The following is a 21357-nucleotide window of genomic DNA, read 5'->3' on the forward strand; positions in this document are numbered from 1 at the left end:
GAAAACACCTGTCTACACAAAAACTTGCACATGGATGTTTATAGCAGCTTCATTCATAACTGCCAAAACTTAGAAGCAACCAAGATGTCCTTCAGTAGGTGAAGGGATAAACTGTAGCACAATATTACTAAGTGAAAGAAGCCAATTTGAAAAGGCTACATATTTAATGATTCCAACTATATGGCATTCTGGAAAAGGCAAAACTATGGAGAAAAAAACAGTCAGTGGTTGCTGGGGGTTGGGCAGGAGGAGGAAGGGATGAATAGGCAAAGAAAGCACTGAGGATTTTTAGGGCAGTGAAACTATTCTATATGATACATTAATAACAAGTATTTTACATTTGTCAAAACTCATAGAATATACAATACCAAGAGTGAATCCTAATGTAAACTATGGACCTCAGGTGATGATGTGTTAATGTAGATTTATCAATTGTAACCAATGTACCATTCTGGTCCAGGAGGCTGTGTTTGTCTGGGAGCAGTGGATTTATGAGGACTTGCTATACCTTCTGTTCAATTTGCTTTGAATGTAAAACTGCTCTAAAAAATAAAGACTATTTTTAAAACACTCAACGAAAAGAAGGCAAGAAAGGAGAGACAAATAAACAAAGAAATAAAAATCCCAAAATAAGATGGTAACTATAAACCTGAAAGTATAAGTAATTCCAACAAATATAAATGGATTAAGTGTTCCAACTAAAAGATAGAGACTGTCCCACTGGACTTAAAAAAAAAAAAAAAAAAGGAAAGAAAAGAAAACACGAAATTTAAAAGAGATACACATCTAGGAAAGTCCAGTCAAGATAGCAGAGCAGGTAAACACTGTGTTTGCATCTTCCCATGACCTCATTAAAATTACAACTAAATTGTAGAAAAATCAGCCAGGAGAACCGTCTGAGAACTACCTCACCATAACTCCTATAACTAAGAATATAAAGAAGAGACCATATCCAGACTGGTAGGAGGAGGGGAAGAGACACGAAATGGGCAGGCCCTGCAACCATGTATGGCGGTTAAGCATCAGAAAGGATATCTAGGCTGCCGAGTTTCCCCAGAGAAGCAAGCAGTGCCAGCCACACACTCCAGTAAATTTAAGATAAAAATGTAAATGGATTAAATGCTCCAATCAAAAGATATAGGGTAGCTGAATGGATAAGAAAACAAGACCCATACAAAAATGAAATCTTACCATTTTCAATGACAATGGATGGACCTAGAGGGTATTACGCTAAGTAAAATAAGTCAAAGACAAACACTACATGATTTCATTTATATGTAAAATCTAAATTAAAAAATAAACAAAATGAAAACAGAGACATAGATACAAAGAAAAAATTGGTTGGTGATTGTCAGATGGGAGGGATTTGGGGGGCTGGATGAAAAGGTAGAGGGATTGAGAAGTATAAACTGGCAGTTACAAAATAGTCACAGGGATGTAAAATAAAGCATATGGAATACAGTCAATAATATTATAAGAACTATGTATAGTGTTAGGTGGGTACTAGACTAATTGGGGTGATCACTTCATAAACTTTGTAAATGTCTAACTATACTGTACACTTGAAACTAATATAATACTGAATGTCAACTCTAATTGAAAAATAAAATATTTTTAAAAAGAAAAGAGATACATCTAAAACATAAGAATACAGAAAAATTCAAAGAGGAAAAAAAGATTTATCATGAAAATACTAACCAAAAGATGCCTGGTGAAGTTATATAAATATCAAGCCAAAAGACGACTTTAGGATAAAAAGCATTTCTAGTGATAAAGGGAGCCATTTCATAATCACAGAGGTTCAGTTCGCCATGAAAAAATAATTTATAATGAGTATGCATCCAATAACATCACCTCAAAATATATAAAACAAAAATTAACAGAACTAAAAAAAAAAAAAACAAAGAAATAAATCTACTGTTTCCTGATTTAACAATAAAAAGAATAGAAATTTAAAAACACCAGTAAGAGCTAAAGAAATCATGAAATAACAATAATAAAAATAAACACTATTAACAAACTTGTCCCAATGGACATACAGGAAACATTACATTCAAAAACTGCAGAATATACATACTCTCTTTTCTAAAGCAGATGGAAATTAAAAAAAACAAATGGGCCAAAAAAAGTCTCACTAAATATTATGAGATCATACTAAAGACATTATCTAACCAATAAGTCTAAAACTCAACAACAAAAATAGAACTGAAATTAACAGCATATGTTAGGAATCAAGAAACACACTTCTAAATAACCATGAATAAAAGAAAATAGAAAAAATGTTAAGCATTTTCAATTAAACAATAAAAAATACCATTTGTACTAAACATCTACCTAAAGAAATTAAAAATTAAAGGGGCAATAAAATAACATTATTTACATTAGCCAAGACATGGAAACAACCTAAGTATCCATTGATAGATTAATGGATAAAGAAAATGTGGTATTTATACACATTGGAATATTATTCCGCCTTAAAAGGAAGAAAATCCTGCCGTTTGTGATGACATGGATGAAATAGGACATTATGCTAAGTGAAACAGGCCAGACACAAAAAGACAGATATCACACTATCTCACTTATTTGTGGAATCTTGAAGAAGGAAGGAAGGAAAGGAGGGAGGGAGGGGGGGAGGGAGGGAGGCTCGCTCAGCTTGTGCTGCATACTCGCTTAAAGGACTGCAAAGTCCGTAACAGCGGTGGCTGCCCTAGGCATGCACTGCAGACTTTCTCAAAGGTCAACAAATCCCACACAAGTGGCAGCTGCACTCACCACACATTGTAGCCCCTGCCAAGCAGCCCCATGTCTAACCAGTCTCAACTTGCATTATAACTCTCAACGGGTGACCCCAAACCTTGCATAAATGGCAAGTCTTGGCCTATAACGTAACACTAGCTAAGCAGCCACAAGCCAAGCACAAGTGGCAGCCAGTTTTGATTCATACTGAAGGTTCTCCCTAGTGCCTCCAAGCCCAGCAGAAGTGGCAACCAACCACAGATCATTTTGTAGCAAGCCCCAAGCTCTGCAGAAGTGGCAGCGCACCTGCAGAAGCAGGAGCACCAGAGCTCCTCTCAAAAGGCTCTAGACACAACACACCCACTGGCCAGCTTCGGACCACACCAGAGCACCACCCAACCAGCTCCATAAACAACACACCCAAAACTCAGCCTCAGGAGGCACCAGAGCCCTACTAAAGCAACTCCCTCTCCGTGGCATTAGCCCCCACACAGCAGCTCATCCACTGTAGTTGTGGCCAGCCCTCACAGCCAGTCAGGGTCAACCTACCCATAACATGCCACCAGCAATCAAAGCCTAATTACAGCAAGAGGGCACACACAACCCACATAAAGGACACCTCTGGAGCACCCAGTTCAGGTGACCAGGATGACTGTACCACTGAGTCCCACAGGACACCTTCTATTTAAGGCCAATTTGTCAAGACTCAGAGATGTAGCACATCTCCCTAATACACAGAAACGAACACAGGAAATCAGCCAACGTGAAACAAAGAAACATGTTCCTAATAAAAGAATAGGACAAAACTCAAGAAAAAGAACAAAATGAAATTGAAGCAAATAATTCACCAGATACAGACTTCAAAACACTAGTTATAAAGATGTTCAATGAACTTGGGAGAACAGATGAACTCGGTGAGAACTTCCACACAGAGATGCAAAAAAGTGAACATAAAAAAAGAAAATAGAAAACACAAAAAAGAACCAATTAGAACAAAAAAAACCACGATGACTGAAATGAAGAATACACTAGAGAGAAACAATGGCAGAGTAGATGAATCAGAGGGTTAAATCAGTGATCTGAAAGACAAGGTAGAGGAAAACACTCAATCAGAACATCAAAAAGAAAAAAGAACTTTTAAAAGTGACAACAGTTTAAGGGACCTCTGGGACAACATTAAGTGTACCAACGTTAACATCATAGGGGTCCCAGAAGGAGAAGAGAAAGAGATAGAAGAAGATTGAAAACCTATTTGAAAAATGATGACTGAAAACTTCCCTGAGTGAAGGAAATAGACTTATAAGTTCAGGAAGCGCAGAGAGTCCCAAACAATGTGAACCCAAAGAGGCCCAAACCAAGACACATCATAATTAAAATGCAAATGTTAAAGACAAAGAGAGAATATTAAAAACAGCAAGTGCTCTCCATTAATTCGGTGAACATCGCTGGAGTGCAATGAAATGAAAGCTAGATTTTTCTAAATGTACCTACTTTTATAGATTTGATTTGGGAACTATGTAAAGATTATAAATTACAAAATGCAATTAAATAAAAATGAAGGGGAAAAGCCAACCCTAAAAAACAAACTAAAATGAAATCCAACCACACCAAAAATTATTTCAAGTGGCTCTAAAGCACAACAATTTGCTATTCATTCCTAATGAAATATCTTAAGGGAGGGAGAGGGGAGAAATGCCAAGAAATTACCATTTTGGGTAATCATTTTGCTAGTAAAGATACTGTTATTCTAAAACCATATCTGTTTTAGTTTAAGTTTAAATAATTATGTTGATACCACTTAGAACCAAAAATTTCCTCATAAGAAGAGAGATACAAGTAAAATCAAACAAGTAAAAACCCTGTATTATTGGATTTGAATCTAAAATATCGGTATGAACTCATGATGTATTTTCCTCCTAAAAAATACATATAGCCTATCTTTTGCCATTAAGAAGGCCCAAAAGTAATGACCAATCCAATAGTGGGCCCTCTTAGTACCCAAATTGTGATCTTTACATATACATTTCCAAAAGAACCAGGGAGGCCTCTTTGAAGAAAAGGCTGGCGCTAGGTCTGGAACAGAAAATATACAAGATGATCCTCAAACATCTTGTCATACTAGATATACAAGGACGTTATGTCACAAGGACTCAGGAGCCTACTTGAAGGAACTAACACTTTGGGAAACAGCTGAATCGGACACTATTTCCTAAAATTGAACATTCATATACCATATGGCCCTGCATTTCTACTTACAGGTATAAATTCCCCAAAATGTGTACAAAAAATTTCTGAGAATGTACACATCCTCAAAATACCAAAAACCTGCAAACAACCCAAATGTCCATCACAGGAGACTAAATGAATAAACCCTGAATATTTAAGTAGAATGCTACATAGCAGTTAAAACGAATAAACCACAGTAACATGTAACAACAATATGGATGAACCTTAGCAATATTAGATGTGAATTGCTGCAAAAGTTATTGCTTTTTTCTTCCTCAACTATGGGTTTACAGACACCTATTACTTTTCAAAAATAGCTGAAAGAGAAAATATTTTCTCATAAGGAAGTTTTTGAATGTTTAAAAATCGGACTAATCAAAAATATAAATACTATAATGGCAAGGAATGTTGGCCACACTGATCATAGATAACATTAAAGTAATTAAGGCCCAAAATATATTAAAAACAAAATGGTGGCATATTTTGGTTCCCTGAAATCAAATACACCCATTTGAAAAGGGTGACATTTTCATAATCATCTAGATTTCTAGTTGCTCTTTTTAAACCTATTCCCAACATATTCTTTCCTTCTTTACTTATCCTAGTATACAGTTCAGCACAAATAATTTTTGCTTCCTTTAAAACATTTTATGTAATATATTCTATTAAAAAGGCAAGTACTATATTACATTACCCAAAGAAAATTGTAAAACTTTTTCACTAGTTTCATATTCAATCTGTGAGTATCTGAGCATCTTTAAATTAAACAGAATATTAAGAAATAACTTCTTTTATAAAAGATGAATTTTCTCCACTCATTTTTATGCTATTTTTTCCAGTTATTTCCAGAGAAATTTACCTACTCAAATTCATTTTTTAAAATCATTTTAATTTTAAATAAATGCCAGGAAGCAAAATAAAATGCCAATTTTAAAAGATTTATATCCATATTAAGTAACGAGTACTTAACGGATAACTGCATACATTAAAAAGTAATTCCATTTAAAAAACAGCTAGCTGCTGTCAGGAAGATTGTGAGATATAAATATAGTATCTCCTCTTTTGGAATTTACAAATTAGTTGAGAAGACACAGAATACAGACATAAATAATAAAACAAAAATGCAGAAGATTTAATAGGAAATGCATGATTAAATGTCAAACAAAAGGCATTAACAAACAAGCTATAAGATTACTAAATACAGAGAAATCACCATGGACCAAGAGTAATTAGAAACAGCTTCTGAGAAAAAAATGAAACCATGGTGTGCTTTGTCAGATAAGTAACTAAATTCAGAAAAGAATAGAGAGTCACATGTAATTAGAACCAATGATTTTTTTCAGGGTAAAATAAATACAACTATGTCTGAAGATGATTTCTACAGGGTAGTAAAATTAAGTTGGAATGATATGTGCCACTAAACTACAGAAGACCATCAATGTCAAACTAAGGGGTGTGAAATGAAATGTAACCTGTCTGGCTAGGCCTAATGGCAGTGAAAGGAAAGCCATCAACAGACTTTCAATGACACTCAGGGGGAGGGGGAGCGGGGAGCAATGAATATTTTAAAAGCTTTCAGATCCCCTGCACACCGCCTTAAGGATGTGGGATGAGGTTGAGGAGGTGAAGAATGACTATAAAAATAAGTTTGATTTAACTTTACCATGTTTTCCCAAGCAACAATAAAATGACAAATGAATAATGTGAACTCCCCAACTGTTAAATTCTATTTATGAAATACGATACTACTTATTATTTTGTTCTCTTCAAAGACTAAGTATTTATTTCAAGGTTGTGAGAAGTATTTCCCCCCACCTTTGTACATGTCAGAGCCAGTTACTTTTGCAGCTTTGAACCTGCTTCAAGGTCTGTCATTTGGTTAGGTCAGAGGATAAATGCCTAGGGTGTTTTGTCCTCCAGGATACTATTTATCCTTCATGCATCTCTGTTTAAAAATGATTTATGCACTTTGGAGTATAGGATATTTTTTAAGATAAAAAAAAAATTGTAAAGTCCCACGCAACCCTTGTTATACTCAAAGCAAAATCTTCCACTCATTTATTTTCCATAAATATTCAAATTCATCTTTACATCAATATGATCTAAACTTTTTTCTTGCTATGTAGAGCACTCTATGTGAGCTGGGTCATAGAGATACTCAACTTTGAAAGAGGATATTTTTTTAAAACTATACTGTGAAATAATTTAAAACTGACAAAAAGTTACAAGAATAGTACAAAGAACTCATATACGCTCTTGATCCAGCTTCCCCACTTGTTTATGTTACCCTCATTAAGCTTACATTCCCTCATACACACATATAAATTCTTTCTGAACCATCTGAAATTAAGTTGCAGACATGATGTCCCATTACTTGTAAATACTTCAGTATATATTTCCTAAAACCGAGGACACTGTCCTTCATAACCACCAAAATCAACAAATATCAACATGATTTTATTATTTAAAACAGATACCTAATTCGAATTTTACCAGTTCCTCCAATAACATCCAGGGGCCAATCCAGGATCATGGTGTGCATTTCACTGTCATGTGTCTTTCTTCAGTCCCCTTCAATCTGCAACACTTCCTCCATATTTCATGGCCTGGGTATTTTTGAAGTATACCAGCTGGTTACTTTATAGAATGTTCCTGAATTTACATTTTTTTCTGATATTTCCCTGTGATTATATGTAGCTTATATATTTTTGGCAAGACTACCACAAAATTGATGCTATGCTCTCCTAGGTTTATTATATCAGGAGGCACACACTGTTGACCTGTGCTATTACTGGGGCTGGTATATTCTATCACTTGTTTAAGATGGTACTTGCCAAGATTTCCCTCAATAGTTAATAAATATTTCATACTTTTAAAAAAGTAATCAATAAGTATTTTGTGGGGAGATATTTTGAAACTTTAAAAACATCCCACTTCTCATCAAACTTTCAATCACTAGTTATAGCATCCATTGATGATTCTGCCTAAATCAATTATTACTATGAGGGATGCCAAAGGTGATTTTCAAATTCCACATTTATCTAGATTTATTAGTTGGCATTCTATTACAAGGTAGAGCCTTTCATTTAACCCATTTATTCATTTATTTATATCAGTATGTCCTCATGTAAATCAATTTATTCAATGAATACAATCTATTATTAATTTTGATGTTCAATATATCACTGATTTGGCTGGTAGAGCTCCCTCGGCTGGCACCTGTGTGCTTTTAACATGTTTTTATCATTCAATACTTCATTGCTTTCTGGCACAACAGTCATTTTCCTAAGGAGTCATGATTCCTAAGGAGTCATAATAGAGAATGCTCTTTAGAAACCAAGATCTGGACACTAGTGTACTCACTGTTACTAGACTGTTATTGCTTCCAGGCACTCAGGGGTCAGAGCTAGGAAATATACATAGGTAAATATACAAATAGACACATATACATACACATATATAGTCTACTGCTGGTTCAGTGATTGAAACAATTGCACTTGTAATTCTAGTCTTAAAATTATCTAAAGAAAAGGTTTTGAGACATATACAACAGTTTTCACATGACCTCACAAAAAAAGTCAAAAAAGAACAGGTGACAGAAGGTAAGTAAGAAGACCACCTCTACTGTTCCACTAGTCTGAGAAACTGCCATGCAGAAACTGTCACACATACAATGCATAACAGGTGTTCAGTCTTGTTGAAAAAGGGTAATTTAATAGAGTAATTACTGCAGTGTGGAAATGAAAAAATTCTAAAGCACTGCTAAGTAAGATTCATCACTGATTATAGTTTCTTCAAAAAGAAAGGGTCAAAAGACACAAAAGGCCACATATTATATAATCCCATTTATGTGAACCATACAGACTAGGCAAATCCATAGGCACAAAAAGGAGATTAGTTGCCGGGGGCTGGAGGGAAGGGAAAACGAGCAATCGCTATGGGATTTCTTTTTAGTGTGATAAAAATGTTCTAAATCAGACAGTGGTGATGGTTGCAAACTTCCTGAGTAAACCAAGTACCAATGAACTGTATACTTTAAAAGAGCGAACTGTATATGTGAATTATTTCTCAATAAAAAAGAGAGGGCCAATAATGCAAGACCTGCTAATAGCACACCAAATGTTAATTTTTGAAGATTTTTGTATTGCCAAACTTTGAAGCTTTTCTATACACCAAACAGGCAACTAACATGTGACAGACAATATCGCCACATAAGTAGGAAGGCGCTTCATCATTAGAAAAGGTCGTTTTGTCAAGAATATAGTTGGAATTTTTAATTTTTCTCTTCATTAGTTGACAGAAGTGAACTTGGCATGGTACTCTTGTAGCGTCTGAACATGTAGACATGCTTTGGAGTGTCACTGTTAGAATTCCGCAAGCTATGGTTTCTAGAATATTTGATTCAGCAGATGTGCAGTGCATGTTTTTCGGACTCCTTGCCAACACCATTTCAATTTGAGCCACAGTCTCTGCCTTGCTGGCATCTCCCAGATCCAGGCTTGCTGTAAACATAAACTAAGCCCAGTGTCCTCAACTGTTTCATCCATTTGTTAATTAGCTGTCTGTGGGGAGCCTCTTTCTTATGATAGACAGTGAATTTTCTATCACCACAAATTTGATTTCGGCTAACCAAGAGCACAGTTAACTTTTTATTCAATGCTTGCAAGGACTAAAAGAAAAAAAGTTAAAATTTTATAATTCAAAATTCATAAAAATATTTGTACATAGAAGAAATTTAAATAAACTTTCAAATGATGTTTTTTTCCCTCAGTCTGTGGCATTTATACTTCTAAAGTTATTAAAACGTAAACCTGCTCTAAGCTATTAACTTTGGGATACTATTAATTTGTGTAAGATCTCAAATTCAGCCATAGTCATTTAAGAAGAAAAAGTAGTTAGGAAATTTAGAAGACTATTGACTACACAAAAACTTGCATACCCTAAAGAGAGAGATGATTTTCTTTTCCAAAGTAGAATTTGGAAAACAAATAAGAAATATAATTGTTTATGTAGATAATCAATACAATTAAAGATAACTTTTTTTTTAAGTCTGAAAGTTCAATGAAAGGCATCCTGTGATGCTGAAAAAACTTAGTTAATAGTTATCATTCAAGAGAATCCATTTTTAAAATAAGGTTGGAAAAGTGCCTAAAGATTAGAAAAATTCCACTGGGACACAGAATGTTGAAAGTGGCCAGGACATGAGATTCAGTGATTCTGAAAGTGATACATCCTAGTCTAACTTTTACCTCTACAAAAGTAAAGGGAAAAAATAAAATTTGTTACAAAAAAATAGGGTACTAGACAATACACTTTTTAAAATAGCCTAATCAAGGAAAAAGACAGTTTAGAAAATCTCTGATGTTTTATATAACATATCTATTAGGTGGTTATAAACTGGTTATAATTTCATTTCTAAGTGTTATCAATAGATGAGAACTATCTAAATGGAAATAATATATGCTGTTTTTAAGAAGTTTCTAGGCCCAGTGTTAGCTAAGTATTTTCACCCATGATATGGATAATTGGCTGAAATCACCATCAAATATCTAATAAACCAAAAAAAGAAGTAACACGCCTGGTCAAGGTCCCTTTAAGAACAGCTAAAACAGTCAATAGTATAGTGTTTTTATATAAAAATATAGGACAAAAAGTGAAGACTATGTCCATCTATATGACAAAAGCAAAATGGGATAGCATTTCTCCTAAGCCTTGAAACCGCAAACAGACTAAATATGGAATGATTATTAAATCTCAAAATAATAAAATTAAAAACTGCAACCCTCAAAGTACATAGAAGATTGTCTTAAGACTCCCCTCAAAACATGTGTATTGTATTTTTTAATAAGGAACCTATGAACCTGTCATAAATACATGACCAAAAGTACAATTAAGTTCAATAAGGGTTTAAATGAATGTAAGGATGACCATTGGTCAAAACCGATAAAAAAAAATAGGCTAAAATATATAAACTCTGAAAATACACAGTATTTTAAATAACATCAGAAAATTAAAGATGTATTCAAATCCCATAGATATGAATTACAATAAGACATCTAGGAGCCACTAAGAAAAAATCTGTGATTCAGCATAGTGCCTACCTTCGACTCATTTCTGAATCGCTTACTGTGTCTAACCAGCACTTTGCTCATTGTAAAACCTCAAAGATTTTATAAATTAATTACTATTTGGCTAGGCACTCTAAAAAGCAAACAGAAAATCAGTATATAAATAACTAAGAATCCCATATTAGTTAAGCATCTATTTTTAAAAAACACTAAATTCTATTATAGATCATACAACTATGCAGAAAAGTTGTAAACCTGACTGGGCATGTTGAATAAAAAAGTACAAACACAATTCAAAAGTTCACAAAGAAGGTTAATAAACCAAAAACCTGAGTTATCTTTGACACCTCCCTCTCTCTCACCACCCACAGGTAAGTATACACAACCATCACTCATTCCTGTCTATGCTATCTCTGAAATATTTCTAAATATCTAGTTCTCCCCATCTCCACTGCCACTATCATCTGCCACCAACAAAACTTATTACAGCCTTCCAACTGATCTGTATTTAATGCCTTCTCTATGGTACAGGCAAATCCTTTAAGATATAAAATGAATACTGCCTCTCTCCAACCTCGAATCCACTGAAATTTTCCATCTCTTGTCCTTTTCAGCTGTCCCTAACCTTTCTAGCACCAGGGACCAGTGCTCCCATGAAAATCAAATGCCTGATGATCTCAGGTGGAGCTGAGGTGGTGATGCTAGCACTGGGGAATGGCTGCAAATGCAGCTCACTTCCTACTGTGAGGCCCAGTTCCTAAGAGGCCACAAACTGGTACAGATCTGTGGCCTGGGAACTGGGGACCCCTGCTTTACTTGACCTGCAAGGCCTGGCACATACCACTTCCAATTTCTCCAATTTCACTGATCACATCTTGCTAAGCTTTAGCCTCTCTGGTTTCTCTTGGACCCCCAATACACACCAGCCTCTTTCCCTCAAAGTAAGCTCCCTAACTACAACATAGGAAAGACCCCAAATGAGTGGTTCAAAAAGACCTTTCGGAGTCTCTCATATGCAAGTGTCTATATTATATACGGTTATAACCTCTCAATATAACCCAGGAGGTGGTTAAATGATTGGCTCCCCGCCCCTCTCTTAGAAGGACCATTTTTCATTACTTATCTCAATACTGAGCAACTAATTAAAACAAACTACAGAAATAACTGGGTGTTGAAACTATGACCACAATTATTTACAATTCTCATTTTCTGATTTTGCTTTTGGCAAAACATGATTGATCTCGCTGACTTAACAGAAATATTATAAATGTGAACTTACAAAAATATCTGTAAATATCATTTTGTTTTATACATTGTAATAAAATGAAATTTTTAATTTGTAAAAAAGTTATTTGCTATTTAACAAAAAAAGGTGAAAACATAACTATATCATGTACTGCCAAACAGAAATGGCAGAGGACAAAATTGTGGAGCATTTCTATAAACTTAAAATATACAAGGGATTCAAAAAACACTTATTTCCTTCCCCACTAAATAGTCTGATTTTTCTCTTTTCCCCTTAGCCTTCATCTCAACAACTTTTCCCTTGATTTTCCTGGTCCAGGTTATGGGAAGCTCTTGTTTTCAAGTCAGATATCTGGAAAGAAGAGCTGTAAGAGTCAAGGAAGGGCTAAGGGACAAAACAAAGCCAACAGATAAAGAATTTGGGATAGGAATGATCTGCCCCAGGGATTGACCAGAGATGATCCAGTTAAGATGATCATTATCAAGTTTACATAGGAGAGAGTGCAGTGTATGTATTACACATAGGGAAAAGAGAATACCAAAAACATTAGAAATGGGAATTGAAGGTTTCTCATGTCATGTTTTAACAAAACTTTAGTTTTATTCATATACTGTACTTTATATGCAATATGCTGGTCATGAAGTTTTATTCGGGTTTTATTTCATGAGGAGGTATGACATAGAGTTAGGAGCGCAAGTCTAAAGTCAGAAATCCTGGGTTCAAATCTTGGCTCTGCCACTTATTAATTATGAAATCTTGGATAAATTACTTAATGACACCATACTTCACTTTCCTCATGGTAAAATGGAATAACAGCAATTACCCTATTGAGGTTGTTGTAAAGAATAAATGTGACAATACATGTAAAGAGCTTAACACAATGCCTGACACATAGCACTCAACATGTATTAGCTATTATAATTATTATTTACCAGAGTGTTTCAGCATTATTTCAGTACTTTTACAGACTACTGATATTTTCTACTTACTATTTCAAAGTATCTTATGTTTGATATCTAATCATTTAAATACATTTGTAATTCTTTGAAATCTGGATTCAGCTATATGCCCGCATATTAAAAACAGCTAACCTCACGTTTAACTATTTCTCTGCATTAGTTCTTATTGATTTCTCTATGTAAAGGATAATAACATACATTCTTAATTTTCAGTCTACTGGGAGGTAATATAGTAACACTTCATGTAAAATGCAGGAACCTTGCAATTCCCCTTCCTCAATATTATGTTATACCCATAGCATGTATGACATTCACATATGCACTTCACAATATAATGTTATATTTTTACCTCAAATAGTCATATATATTTTAAAGAAATTGAGAGAAGTAAATATATTTACCCATATATTTTCCATTTCTGGTACTCTTCATTCTTCAGAAGATACAAGTTTCAATCTAATATAATTTCCCTTCGGCCTAAAGAACTAACTCCCTTTAACATTTCTTTAGTGCAGTTCTGCTGGCAACAAAATCTCATTTTTGTTTATGCAATATTATCCTCTCCCCTTCAATTTCTTCCGGTTAATGGTCACTCTCCAGTGCCTTCAGAGAGCTGTGAGGTTTTTGTATTTTGTCCAGAATTTGTAATGGTTTTCTGCAGGATTAGTTCAACACAAGCTATTCCACTATTACTAGAAGCAGCTAATATTTTAAGATGCTGCGAAAGTTTTAAATATTTAAGGGATATTCTTGGACACATGACCACAAGGTAAAAGATGGATTATAAGACTTCAAAATGATATATTCATGTTATCACTATTATTCCATAAATTGATTAATGCAGTCTATTAGGTCATAATTCAACCTAAATTATATCAGCCTTGTTTCCCCCCCCCCCAAACTATATATATACTTTACTTTGTCCTATGTAAGTAAACGTGATAATGATCATATACCTAGCACATAACCATGTACTTGGCTATTTCTTCTACTAGAGTTTTTTGTTTGTTTAATAAACAATAGAAACCAACTCCAGTTAACTTTAACAGAAAATTAAGTCATTGCATTAAAATCAAATAGGCCACTGAATCGATGAAAGCCTCTGGAGCCTAATTCTCTATACTCAGATCTCATAGCCCTTAAAACACATTGAATACTCATGCCAACTGTCCACTCTTACGGCAAACTCTCAACTCCACAGCTGCATCATCTAATCTAAGAAATTTAACACCATCACTCTCTTAAGTGTTAGAGCCCTGTACAAGACTATCTGGCTCACAGTCTAACTGCCAGGGTAGATAGTAGAGCCTATCTCATCATATTTAACAGTCCCTCAAAATAAGAAAGGAATGCAACTGTAAGTTAGTTCTAATATATTACTATTTATTATAAAATAAAGAGCATAAATGACTGACAAGGGAGCAAACATCAGAGTAAAATCATACAATTGAGCATTTCATAAAAATAACATGTCATGCTTGCTTCTTTCATAGTTCAGTGCTTCAAATTATTTTGGAGTTAAAGTTATACCCAACTTAAAATCAGATATTCTTTCAAATAACTGTCTCCTCCATTACAATTAAGATTAGAATTACGTTAACCAATGTCACGACAAAGAAAATAATAAATTTAAAAAATAAATAAGATTAGATTCAAAACCCTATTTTCTTCTACTTTCTGAACTAGAACACAGATTTTGACCATTCAACTTTTGCATTTACACCCAGAGCATATTATTGATTTACAGATTCACGCATTTTGGGGTGTCTGCCCTCAAAGAATTTACTTGACTAAACTGAAATAACTGTGCAGACATGAAACAATTTCTCTCTGGCAACCACTAAAATTAGGCTATAATATAAAGTACCAGAGAGGGAACCAGTATTGAACAGGAAAAAAAAAAATTGTGTAAGACTGAAATTTAATGGGTGTCTTGGCTAGCTTGGCTCATTGTCTGTCACTGATGAGGCTTTTTTATAACTCTATAGGGAGAGAAGTTAATTTGTAGAAAATTGATAACAAAACAAATGATACCTGTCTACAGATATGTAAATTGGTCCTGATTATTGTTCATTTCAGCATTCTTTATTTGAAATATAAATATGTGATACTTCAAACCAGTAACAATAGCATAATATTATTAATTAATGAGTTAAATAAAATCTTAACTTGTGTTCGATTTATATTTGTATAAGTGTCATGATTATATTCTCTTTTAAAATGTATCTTTTAACAATAGTCTGTTTAGTAGAGGGCTAAAATGAAAAGATAAACATACACAACTGCCACAAATAATTCTATAATACAACCTTAAAAAATAAGGCAAAGGAGAGCTGCTTAGAAGATAACCTAGAACTAAACGGACTAATGATCGTTGATAAAATAATTATTTCTCTATACTGCATGATAGAAACAACCATAAAAAAGCATTGGTCTCTACTATAGACACTATGTCTGTCCCTCTCCACACACGCTCACACTATATATATAAACATGCACACATAGATATACTATGTAGTATATTGTACTCTATATATCTGATGCAGTACACAATATATATAAATTTATATTACTATACATATATAGCATGCAACATGCAGAATGTATATATATACATGCACATATATATGCTATAGACACTATAAAAATGAGAACCATCCTAATATTAAATGGATAATCATTTCCACCATACAGAATAAGAATCCAGAAAATAACTATGAATCCTAGACTCCTGCATTTCAACTCTCATCTAGTTGTTTACTACAGTGAGGAGCTTAACAATCTGGCATCAAGAGTTTATTTTTTTATAGGCATACAGTTAAGAAATTTCATTTTTCAATTAGACATTGGTTAAATATCTACCTCTAGTTAATAGCTTTCTCATAATCAATTTACAATTAATAATAAAATCAGATTTTCACAGCCAGAAAACACCACGTTATTTTAAAGCCTTCACTATGAGGTAGCTTCACAATTCAGTTTCAAACATTTCTAAAGTAATTTCAAATAATAGTAACCAAAATGCTTTTTAAAATTCCTTGATAATAAGTTCTATTCAGTATGGTAACAGTTCACTTTAGATACATATTTCAAACTGTTATATATAATCCTACTTAAAGAGTAATTTCCAAAGTGATATTTCCTGAAGTCAAAAGCCAGACTTCATGTCTCTACAATAATCTTGCCTTGTAGTAGTTTTAACTTCAGTAAGTCTATATGCCCTTTGCAAAGTAGTTCTGGCTGGCCTGGGCTTGTTGTAAATAGTTGGTTGAGTCAGACAGCTTTTTAAATGTCAACATACTCAACAATTCACACGATGTACAAGGAAAGTATTGTACTATAAAATACAGATGCATTTCCTCTTGTGAAATAAAGTTAATCATTTAGGAAAATCTCCTTAAAGGAAATGGGATAGTTTTATGTTTTCTAAAAAAAAAAAATGAGAGGGTATCTCGTCTCATTTTTCCCTCCCCTGATCCCATTCTAAGCATAACCTAGAGATCAAATGCTTTATGTATGATGAAAAAGAAACACCATTGAACAATGCAAACCTGCAAAATCTAATAGTCACATAAGCCTGTGAAATTTCAAAAAAATGTTCTATATCTTTAATACTGAAAATAATCAAATAACTTTATGTTAAATACAAACTTTCAAAGCTCCCTAGTATATCCCCTCTAAAATTTTAAACAAATATACTTGATATGAAAAATAGCATTTTATCCAAATATCAAATATACTGAGTATTTGAACAGCAAACACAAACAGACCTAATCCCAATTACAGACTACATTGTGAAATGTTAATGTATTTAAATTTTTTAATTATACATGGAATTAACTGAAATATTGCACTTTAAACAATTAGTTATTAATATTTCAGTCATGTCAAATAACAAGAACACATGAACAAATGATATTCAACACAGAAAATTTTCAAAGGCAAATTTTAAGTTGTGAGAAGTCTAGTGTGGCTTCTGGAAAATGTTAACTGCTAGTCTATATAGATATTCACATAAGTGCTGAATAGCTCTTTTAAAGGAAAATACTAAATGATGATGCTGTAAACACATAAAAGTTTAAGAAAATATACTGAGTAATATTTACACCTCTTATTCAGGCCATATTAATATGGCAGACTTAATTAACAGTCATGGTTTCACAGAATTTTAAGTAACTACAAGCTATTAAATAATTGAAAATCCTTGCCCTAGTTTTACATCGATTTTCAGCATTATCATTATTTAAAATTATCACTATTTATTAACAGTCTCAAAATAACACAGAAAGTAGATCACTTAGCTTTCATTGCCTACAGAGTAGGGCTTGGTTCTGGAAGGACAAAGAACCAGGATGCAGATATACATTGCTAACTATATCCTCAATTGCCACTTTGAGAAATTGCCCTCTCCACCAACCCTACTAGAAAGAGAGCTAGCCACAGAATATTCCAATGAAAAGGAATAATATGTGTTCTGAAAATTATGATTCCAGCTGCTCCTCCATATACCTGAGTGAGCTGGGAATGAGCACCTGACATAGTTTAGAGATTGGTAAGCAAACTATGAGGGGCCTGGTAGAAGCTCTGCCCAAATAACAATGGTGACAACCTCCTAGGCTGGCCTACCTATATCTATCTGTCTGTCTATCCTCTTTCTATTCTCTTACTCTCTCTGCTCTCTCTTTCTCTCTCCCCCTCCATCCCTCCAGAACTATGGCTACACCAAACAGTTAAGAACAGGAAGAAAACAAAGATTTGAAAGGAAGTCAGGTAGATCTGTGAACTCCTAAGGCTAAACGGACAGTTAGTTAACCAAGAACCCATAACTTTCTGAGACTCTAGAATAGCCTATCAGTCCTATTCTCCATGAGGCTCACATAATTGTCCTATTTATTCTTTTCAGGGGAAGGAAGAGTGGGATTGGAATCTCAGTTTGGCTTTTTCCTGGGTTTCCCTGAGGTTTTGCCAAGTGGCTGAAATTTGTCTTTCCTTACAGTATAGCTTTTTATTACAAAGTATCTGAAGTGATCTCTGTTCCTTAAAAAAAAACAAAAACAAAAAAAGAGTGCTAAATAAAATAATGTTTTTATTTTAGCTCATTTCCTCTCATTATGCCAAATTAGAAAAAAGTCATTATCGTTTACTTAAAGAAAACCCTTAATTCACTAATGTAATCCACTGAATAAAATAACAAACCACAAGTCTCTACTGATTAGATAATTAGATAGAGTGATACTGTGACATAATAAGAAATATATATTTGGTCTTCCTCCCTGGTTTCTGACATAAGAACTTCTAAAACCCTTGGAGTTTCCTGAGTGATAAGAGTGCCTCTTTGCTGAGGTGCTCTTAAATAGCTTCAAGATGGGTGCTGGTCTCCAGAAAGACCAAGGCATGAATAGATGATTGGAACTTTCATCTCTACCCCAGAATCTCCAGGGAAGGAAGAGAAGCTGAAGACTGAGTTAACATTGGCCAGTGATTTAATCAACCAGTCTATATAATGAAACCTCCATAACTACTCCTAAACTACAAAGTCGGAAAACTTCTAGGTTTTGGAACACATAAAGGTGTTGGGAGAGTGGCACACCCAAAGAAAACATGAAAGTTCCATACCCCTTCCTTCATACCTTGTCCTATGCATCTCTTCCATTTGGCTGTTCCTGGGTTGTATCTTTTATAATAAATCAGTGACAGCAAATAAACTGTTTTCTTCAGTTCTGTCAGCCATTCTAGCAAATTACTGAACCTGAGGCAGGGTCAAAGAAACCTCCAATTAATAGCAAGTCAGAAGAGGACTGGGCTTATGAGGGCTCTGACGTAGGGGCAGTCTTGTGGGAGTGAGCCCTTACTCTGCAGGGTCTTGCTAACTTCAGGCAGGTTCAGAATTGAACTGAATTATAGACACCAGTTGGTGTATGAAGAAAACAGGATAATTTTTTGGTATAGAAAACCCACATATTTGGTGTCAGAAGTGTTGGTAGTAAGAAACATTATGATGATAGGTAGACAAATAGATGTAGATTAAGAATGGAAAACTTAAACTTACAGTAGAATGCCATCTAATAAATGACAGAGTTTTAAAAGCATTTTACAATCATAGTAATTCAGGGAAAGAGTATCAGTGACTACTAAAACTATAGGTTAAAGTCTGACGGGAAACAAGATATTAATATACTCTCAAAGTATATCTCCAATGATTACTTATTAATTACAAAGGGAAAATATGATAATTTTACAATGGAGAAATCTGGTAAACAATACCCTAATCAAATGATTGCAAGTAACTTCACAAATAAAACAAGCTGATGTAATGCTCAGATAAAGCCACATCTCTTACATAGTCTTCCTACAAAAATACATAACCTGAATTCAATTAAGAGAAACTTCAAACTAACCCAAATTGAGGGACAGTGTACAAAATAACTAGCCTATACACTTCAAAAATGCTATAAAAGAGAGAGCTAATGAACTGCCCCAGATCACAGGAAATTAGAGATATGGCATCTAAATTTAATATATGACCTCATATTGGAGAAAAAAATGTTAAAGAACATTGAGACAACTGGCAGAAAGTGATCACGAGAGTTCCTGACACAGGGCTCCTAAAACTCTTGTAAATAGGGGTGCTAGGAGAATCTTTTGTTCTAATATTTAGTCTTTGACCCTCGTTCTTGGCAAAGAGCTCCAAAAACTTATAATTTCCTAACAGGTTAGAGCACTAGGAACAAATCTTTTGTTTGAATATTTAGCCTTTGTTCCCAGTTCCTGATACAGGGTTCCTAAATCCCTTGGAATTTTCTGGGTGATATGAGCGTATTTTGTTCTAAATGAGGAAACTCTGGGTGGGCTCCTGTATGGTTTTTGAATGGGGGCTGGTCACCAGAAAGACCAAAACATGATTAGAAGCTGGGAATTTTCATCCCTTCCCCTCATTCTCTATAGAGGGTAGAGAGACTGAAAATGGAGTTGGTAAATTGATCATGTCTACATAAGGAAGACTCCATAAAAATCCCAATACTATGTGGTTCAGAGAGCTTCCAGGTTGCTGACCACATCCATGAACTGGGATGATGATGTACCCCAATTCCACAGAGACAGAAGCTCCTGTGCTGAAGAATCTCCCAGAATTCACCCTATGTACCATTTATTTGGCTGTCCATATTTATCATATCCTTTATTACATAATAAACTAGTACACATAAGTAGGTGATTCCCTGAGCTCTGTGAGCTGTTCTAGCAAATAAATGAATCCAAGGAGGAGGTCATGGAAACCTCCAATTTGTAACCAGTCAGACAGAAGTTATGAGTAACCTAAGGACCTAACTCTTGCTTCTGGTATTGAAGTAGAGGCAGATTCATGGGACTGAGCCCTAAACTCATGTGATCTGATGCTATCTCCAGGTAGATAGTGTCAGAAGTAAACTGTAAGACACCCAGCTGATGTTGCAGAATTGCTTGATATGGGCAAGAATCCCCACCATTTGATGACTAGAAATATCACAAGTGAAGTGTTCTGTGTAAGTAGGAAAGGAGAAATACAGAAGGAAGACTGAGTTTTCCCTACACAATAGTATGCATCAATGTTACATTTCTGAATCATATAACTGTATGATGGTTATTAGTAAGAATGTCCTTGTTCTTGGAAAATATTCACTAAAGAATACAGGGGTATAAAACGGGATGATGTCTTCAACTTATTCTCAAATGGTTCAGAAAAAAATAGCATTTGGAGGAGGAGTGAAGAGAAAGAGAGGGAGAACATGTGTGATAAAGCAGGGATCCCCAACACTGGGCCAAGAACTGACTCCGGTACCAGTGTGGGGCCTATCAGGAATCAGGCCTCACAGCAGGAGCTGAGTGGCAGGTAAACGATTAAAGAAGCTTCATCTATATATGCAGCTGCTCCCCAGCACTAGTATCACCTCATCTGTTCCACCTCAGATCATCAGGCATTAGGTTCTTATAGAACTGCAAACCCTGTTGTGAACTGCACATGTGAGGGATCTAGGTTGCACGCTCCTTATGAGAATCTAATGCCTGATGACCTGAGGGGGAGCTGAGGCTGTGATATTAGTACTGGGCAATGGCTGCATATACAGACTGACATTGGCACAGAGAC

The 21357-nt window shown here is 34.6% G+C and overlaps 1 protein-coding gene across 1 annotated transcript in view; it reads right to left on the reverse strand.

Moving 5' to 3' along the window:
* The window catches only part of LOC107519877 (WD repeat containing planar cell polarity effector), a 298814-nt gene that overhangs the window by 251859 nt on the left and 25598 nt on the right, over nt 1–21357 (reverse strand). The window lies entirely within an intron of this gene.

Source organism: Rousettus aegyptiacus, unplaced genomic scaffold (assembly GCF_014176215.1).
Source record: "Rousettus aegyptiacus isolate mRouAeg1 unplaced genomic scaffold, mRouAeg1.p scaffold_m13_p_7, whole genome shotgun sequence".
In the NCBI taxonomy this organism is placed as follows: Eukaryota; Metazoa; Chordata; class Mammalia; order Chiroptera; family Pteropodidae; genus Rousettus; species Rousettus aegyptiacus.